The 6,954-nt window shown below is 46.9% G+C and overlaps 1 protein-coding gene across 2 annotated transcripts in view; it reads left to right on the top strand.

Moving 5' to 3' along the window:
• The first annotated feature begins 502 nt into the window (after positions 1 to 502).
• Positions 503 to 6,954, top strand: part of WIPF1 (WAS/WASL interacting protein family member 1) — a 121,886-nt gene continuing 115,434 nt past the window's right edge. For both annotated transcript variants that reach the window (XM_017538258.2, XM_037741913.1), the window contains exon 1: positions 503 to 662. The gene's annotated coding sequence lies outside the window, so the exon portion shown is untranslated. The remainder of the gene's footprint in view (positions 663 to 6,954) is intronic.

The following is a 6,954-nucleotide window of genomic DNA, read 5'->3' as shown; positions in this document are numbered from 1 at the left end:
GGAATCAGATGCATGCGGACCATGGGCCTCTGTGGGGTTCACTCAGATTTTAAATCCATCTTTAAAAATGAATTTGATTTTCAGACATCTGAAAGTTGGACCCTCTTTTTTTGAGAGCAGAGGGGAAAGCGTGGGAAAAAGTGTTCCCTACGGCTGGGGGAGAGGGGACCCCCCCACGCCAGCAGCCACTAGGAGGTGGAGAGGATTCAAGGGTTGAGGGGAAAGGCCCTGGGCTAGACTCCCCTTCCAGTTCCCGCTCCTCTGCAAACTCCTGTCCCAGGCGCCCTGGCCTCGGCCCCCTCGCCCCGCAGGGGAGCGGGACGGGGGAAACCGCTGGCTCCAGCCCCAACAATCCCGCCCCGCCGCGCTCCTCTGCGGGCCGAGGCTGCGGGCGCGGAGCGTCACTGCGGGCGGGCGGGCGGAGGGCAGGGCGCGGGCCGGCTGGGCCTCGCGGCGCGTCCACATGTGGCGGGGCGGCGGGGGGGCCGGGGCGCCGAGGGGGAGGGCCCACATCTCGGCGAAGTTCCCGGATGGTCGCAACCTCCCGGCGCTGAGCGCTTTTCCTGCCCGCCCGGCTCAGCCCTGCGGACTCCGGGAGAAGTTTCCCAGAAAAAATGCCCCGCGCGGCGCGGGGCCGTGGAGTCGTCCGGAGCCGCTGTGCGGTAAGGGACGTGTCGCCTCTGGCGCGACCCGGGTCCCGGGGGTTGGGGGGACGCCGGGAGGGACTGGGCTCGACGGCGGGGCTCGGAAGAGCCGCTTGGAACGGTGATGCGGGTGGGGCGGCCGGGGACGTCGAGGCCGCGTCTCCTACAAGCGGTGGGCGCGGGCGCGCGGCCTGGGGAGGGGCGCGATTCCGGGCCCGTGGCCCGCGCGTCCTGCCGCGGCCCATGGCCCGGAGAGGAAGGGACGGTGGACGGCCGGGGTCCCGCGCCTCGGGCTGGGCGCACCGCTGGGCACCGCGGACCCCGGGCCGCCCGTTGGGGCTCGGGACCCACTATTTCCGTAGGTCCCGAGCAGGGGCTTCGCGGCGATGTCCTGGGGCCGCACCTACACCCCAGCTAGGACGGAGGGGGACGTTTGGGCATCCCCTGGGGCCGGCTCAAGCTCTGGCACCGCCCGCCAGCCTCGCTGTGGGAACCGTGCCCCTCCCGCGCTCCAGCCCGCCTCCCTCTAGGCGCTCCGGGGCTGCCCGCTTGCTCCAGGTCCGCGTAGACCTCAGAGGCACCGCCGGTCCCCGTCAGGGCTTTTCACCACGAGTGGGGACGAGGGTTAAGGGGGGAGTGCTCCCCCGAACTCTCCAGACAGCTTCACTGCAGTCTCGCGACCTCTACCTTTTTCTACTACACACACTTTTCTTTTTAAAGAAAGAACTGTTAACGTTGCGAATGTAAGGGAAAGCAGCTGACCCAGTCGCTGTGAGCCTTTGTTAATCGCTAAGAGCTCTAAGTCAGATCACTGGTGGTTGGTTAGACTTTGAGCTCTTTGCGATTAACAAAGGGTGTGGCTGTGTGAGGAACTCACCCTGGCGAGGTCTTCTGGTCCTGCTTAAATCCCGATGGAATATTCCTTCTTCAGCCACGGGCTCCTGGCCTTATTGGGTTCTCTGGGAAGCCTCTCAAGTTGGCTCAGTGACAAGGTGGACTTGGTCCCTTTCACTGAAAAGCGTGTGTCCGTTCTACCCCCTGGATGTCTCTGGATCCCGCCTCACTCCCATTCCCTCATCCCTGGCTGCGTGTAGCCTCAGACTCCAGGAGGGTGCAGCCGCAGAGCCCGTGAACAGATTCCACGCTGGGTGGGTTTTCTTTTGCCAGCTTCCCAAAGCACTTGCAAAACAATACTGTAGCTTCATTTTGAGTCGTTGGTAGATTTTTCCGTCTTCAGAACTGCTTATTTTTGTAATGGATAAAATAACACCAAGAAATGTTCTACTTTAGTTTGTAAATCACCTTTTTGTAATAACTTCTTGAGATGAGAAACCCCTTGGTAGGCTGTCAGCACTCTGCCTCTTAATCCCTTTCCAGTACACACAACACTGCCTTCTGCTATGACTGTGCGTGTCTACCTGACCCTGTCAGCCCCGCGAGGCTGCGTTTCTCCAAGACCTGGAGGTGCTATAGTCTAAATCCCCAGCCACCTGTGAGAGCCTATTACCTGTTGAATAGAAATGTTCAGACTAAACTCTGTAGATGTTATGAAACTAGTTCAGTTAATATTACCTTCCTTCCTGGGACCTACCCAACCTCTGTCATAACTTTGGCTCCATGAAAACACATCAGCTCTTTTAGGTTGTGTGATGTAGTGCAAAGAGATTTGTAAGCAAGGTAAGATCAAATTCTGGGATATTTAGAGAGAATGAGATTATTTCCAGCTGGGGAAATTCATGCCAGCTGGGGGGATATGTTCATTTTACAAATTGTCTTTAATATCTTCAACCAACTTTCTGGTGCCCTTAGGCATATCATGCAGCTTGAGCCTCACTTACCTCATTCAAGACATGGGGTTGATAGTCTTTGCTCTTCTTCCACTACAGGGTATAAGAATCAAGTAGGATAAAGGAGTGTGAAGGAAGCAGCAAAAAGCAGCATGATACAGGAGCCATCCAGATACCATGTGGTGTGTAGCACCAAGACAAAAGCTATAATGGGCAGAAAGGTGGGTGGTGAAGAGAGGGTAGAATGCCCTGACCTTGTACATTTACTGTCTCAGGTGCTATGGCCTCTTTTAGGAGACAGTATTCATTACTGGGTCTGTGTCATTATCTTTCCTATTTCAAAGTGTTCCTAACTATGGTTGTAATTTTAGGAACATAAGTGGTTTCCACAACACATACTGAGAGAATAAACGAAACAAAAGTGCCTTTTATTTGTTACTATAACCCCTTCACTTTCAAGCATCTGATATTTGGCATTTTGCCTCCCAGGGCTGTGGTCTTCCTGAAGCCTTCCCTCCAATGAGGTCTACTGAATTCTTAATGGTTTCCGCACAGAGGTCTCTCTGCTGCTGTTTCCCAGCAATCCACAATTACACCATGGTTCCTGTAGGCTTGGTAGGCTTATTTATGCCTTGTGGCTAGCAGGGACCCACACAGAATCAGGTCACAGTTGGAATCAAGCCAGATACTCACTGAGCATCTCAGGTCCCTGCTAGAGGTAGCAGCTATACTCTGTGCTAGGTAGGGGGTAGAAAGGAAGATGTAGCTCAGAAAGAGAAGAAGTCTGCACCTGAGTGCTAACTTTCTGGTAGAGATGACACACGGTTTCAAACAACAGGAATGCAGGCAGAATTTGGTAAATAAGGTGAAAAACGTACAGACCAAATACAGGGAATTCAGAGGAGTCCAGCTGGATGGAGGCAGTCATTCATTCATTTGTCCGCTTAACAAATATTTATTAAGTGTTTACTGTGTGCCAGGCATCAAAAGATTAATAAGCACATTCACATCGTGTCCCACCATCTCTGCCTCAATTGAGGAACAGTTTAGGTTTCACCTCCCTGTGACAGATGAATACGTTCTCACTGAGCCCTAACTTTCGTTTGCTAGGGCAGACATTTGTCAGTTGTTCCTCACTCTGTAGGTGTTATAGGTATGTAGGTCAAGTCAAAATAACTTGTCTGTCCCTTGTCTAGTTTTGAGTAATGAAAACTCTAGGTGTACCAAAGCCTCCAGAATATCCTCAGTTAGTTGAGTGATGTTGTTCTGCTTAACACACCTTAACTAGTGTGCTAATCCTTAGCCACAGGTGTGATGAGAAGCTTATAAAAGCTTGATTCTATAAGTCTGGGGTGAGGCCCAGGAATCTGTGTTTTGAAGACTTCCTCAGGTGATGCTGATGTGCTGCCCAAGGGCAGAGTTTCCTAATGGGTAAAGCATGGGCCTGTCCCAACACTATCTCTTACAAATTCTTTGTGTCTTCACTTTTGAAATGAGAGTAACAACCCTTCCATAGAAGGATTGTTCTAAGTGTCAGGTAAGGTCATGTATGTTAATTATTTAGCAGATTATCTGGGACTGTGTCGCTGCTCAGTCTTGGTGGACTATTCTTATTATTAGCATTAATATTATTACTATCAGTGTTAGCCTGAACAAAATACTGTTGGATATTCCTTTCTTCATAGGTAAATACCAAAAAGGCCTAAACACAGAAACTGCTTTTGATGTAAATTAACATAGAATTACCAAGTGTTTCATGCAGTCATCCCATGTATTCACAGCCCGCGAGAAGGAGAGATCTCACTGAAAAGAATCTTGTTATTGAGGGGCTGCCAGCCTGCAGTATCTGCTTACCTAGTAAAACTTACTCTGGTGAGGTTGTCAGGACAGATAAAGGGTGACACAAGACTTGTCACTTTCCTGGCCCTTTGACACTGGGAAATACCAGGTTAACGTGTTGTGGCAGTCACACAGTGGCCATCATCAGTGTGGAGATGACAGTGGATTAGATTGCATGAGATGTCGATGTAAAACACCCAATACCACTTGGTCCCAGGCCAAGTTTCTTTGGTCACAACTGCAGCACCCAAGCCATGGGGTGAGGTACAACTGCTGCTTCTTGTGGCCAGGGAACAGAAACTTTGAGTCCTGGGAAGCATGCTCAGCATTACATAGACTGCAGGTTACAAATATTTGTTGAGAAGTCAAAAATAATAGACTATGCTAGTAGTTAATAAAATTAAAATGTAGCTGAACAGGAGTTACAATCAGCTACAATTTTTGTTAGCCTTGATAAGCAGGGTTTACCATGAAGGAACATGTTGCTATGTAACATTTTAGCATTGCTTACTATGGTTATATATATATTTCCTCTTCTAATAAGCCATCTTTCCAGCAAAACTAAAACTAAATTTCTTCTTTTAATTTTCTTTTCTCTCAATTATATTAAGTGAATGAAATTCTTCAAAGCTTTCTATGATGTAGCCCAAGCATATAGAAATATCTTTCTTTCCTTTCTTTCTTTCTTTTATTCTCCCTCCCCCTTTCCCTTTCTTTGTTTAACATTATCACTTACAATATGTTATTTGAGTCATTTGATATTCAGAAACCCTGAGAGGTAGGTTCTATTTATTTATGTGGAACCTGAGGCTTAGAAAAGTTAGATAACTTTCCCAAGGTCACACAGTTAGTGACAGAGCTAGTATTCAAACTTGGAGCAGTCCGATTCCAAACATCACACCTTTAACCTTTAATTTCACCATCAGCCTTATTATGCACTGCTATTCATATACTGGGTTCCAGCTAAACTGTATTTGCCTGTCGTATGCTGTTGCATTGCCATTTCTCCCCTCCACAGTGCCCTTTCTCTTCCTTTGTATGTTGAATCTGATAAGAGTCTTCAGATTGGTCATGATTACTTGCTGAAAAGTCGAAATAATAGACTTCACTAAGAGTAAAAGAAGAATGTTGCTAAAATTAACAGGAGACACAATTACCTACAAATTTCAATAGTTTAGAAGCTTGATAGGCACGGTTCACATTATAAGAACATGCTTCTTGACAAGAGCCAAGATGTCTTGTCTACATTTGCTGATTTTGCCTTCTCTTAGTCAGTTTGCATTGCCATTGTTCTGGACTTCACCTGTGGCTTGAAATTTACCCCATCCTGTATTGCAGTCACTTGCAGGCATCTCTTCTTCCTTGTTAGATTGTAAGCTCTTTCAAGACGATCACTTTTTTAGAAAATCATTTTTGTATTATTTCAAAATAGTAGATTCTTGTATAGTAGGTTGTCAATGTTTGTTAAAGGATGGTTTATTTCTTCCACTCTATAAGATTTGAGTGAATTTTTCATGAAAGCCAAACAGATCTTTGTTTCGAAGAAGTGTATCTGGTTTCTGAGGATGCTAGGAAACAAATTTGATCCTAAGAGTGGTCCTTCACAATGAGTGATATATATATAATTCATATATATAAAACCTATACACACACACACACACACACACACACACACACACATATAAAGCCTACTCTGTTGAGGTGTGTATATATAGATATATATGTATATATATATATAAAATATGATCTTTTTGAGACAGGTTCTCATTCTGTCACCCAGGCTGGAGTACTGTGGTGCCATCAGCTCACTGCAGCCTCGACTTCCCGGGCCTAAGTGATCCTCCTACCTTAGCCTCCCAAGTAAGCTGGGATTACTGGTGTGCACCACCAAGCCCTGTTTTGTTTCGTTTTGTTTTGTTGTGGAAATGGGGTCTTCCTTTGTTGCCCCCGGTCTTGAATTCCTGGGCTCAATCGATCCTTCTGCCTCGCCTCCCAAAGGGCTGGAATTACAGGTGTGAGCCATCATGCCTGGCCACAATATGACTTTTAAAATTCATATATATAATTAGTTTTTTATATCTTCCAAATTAAAAAATAACCATGATTCTAATAATTAAGAAGTGGGAGTATTTTATTCTCGTGGGAAAGGTAGAAATTATTATTGTAGAACCTAAGAAGTGATATTTTCTGGTCTAATACCTGTATCTGGCTCACTTCTACATAAAGGAAGTTGAAACTCTTTTGTCCAGGAGTTTTGCACCCTTTGCTTTGGCTGAGAAGAGGTATAAAACCCAAGGAAAGTCTAAGCAAGACCGGGTGTGGTGGCTCACTCCTGTAATCGCAGCACTTTGGGAGGCCAAGATGGGACGATGGCTTGAGCCCAGGAGTTCAAGAACAGCTTGGGCAACATAGTAAAACCTTGTCTCTACACAAAATGTAAAAATTAGCTGGATATTATGGTGCACACCTATAATCCTAACTACTTGGGAGACTGAGGTGGATCACTCAAGCCCAGGGAAGTTGAACTGTGATTGCACCACTGCACTCCAGCCTGGGCAACAGAGTGACACCCTGTTTCAAAAACAAAATGTACGCTATAAGTAAGCAATAAACTCCGTTTTAATTATCTTAGCAGCTAATGCAAAAAGAGAAACTTGGTGGACAGTAATTATTCATAGATTAAA

Source organism: Cebus imitator, unplaced genomic scaffold (genome assembly GCF_001604975.1).
Source record: "Cebus imitator isolate Cc_AM_T3 unplaced genomic scaffold, Cebus_imitator-1.0 Scaffold110, whole genome shotgun sequence".
Classification (NCBI taxonomy): domain Eukaryota; kingdom Metazoa; phylum Chordata; class Mammalia; order Primates; family Cebidae; genus Cebus; species Cebus imitator.
This window is presented reverse-complemented; position numbering and strand designations above follow the sequence as displayed.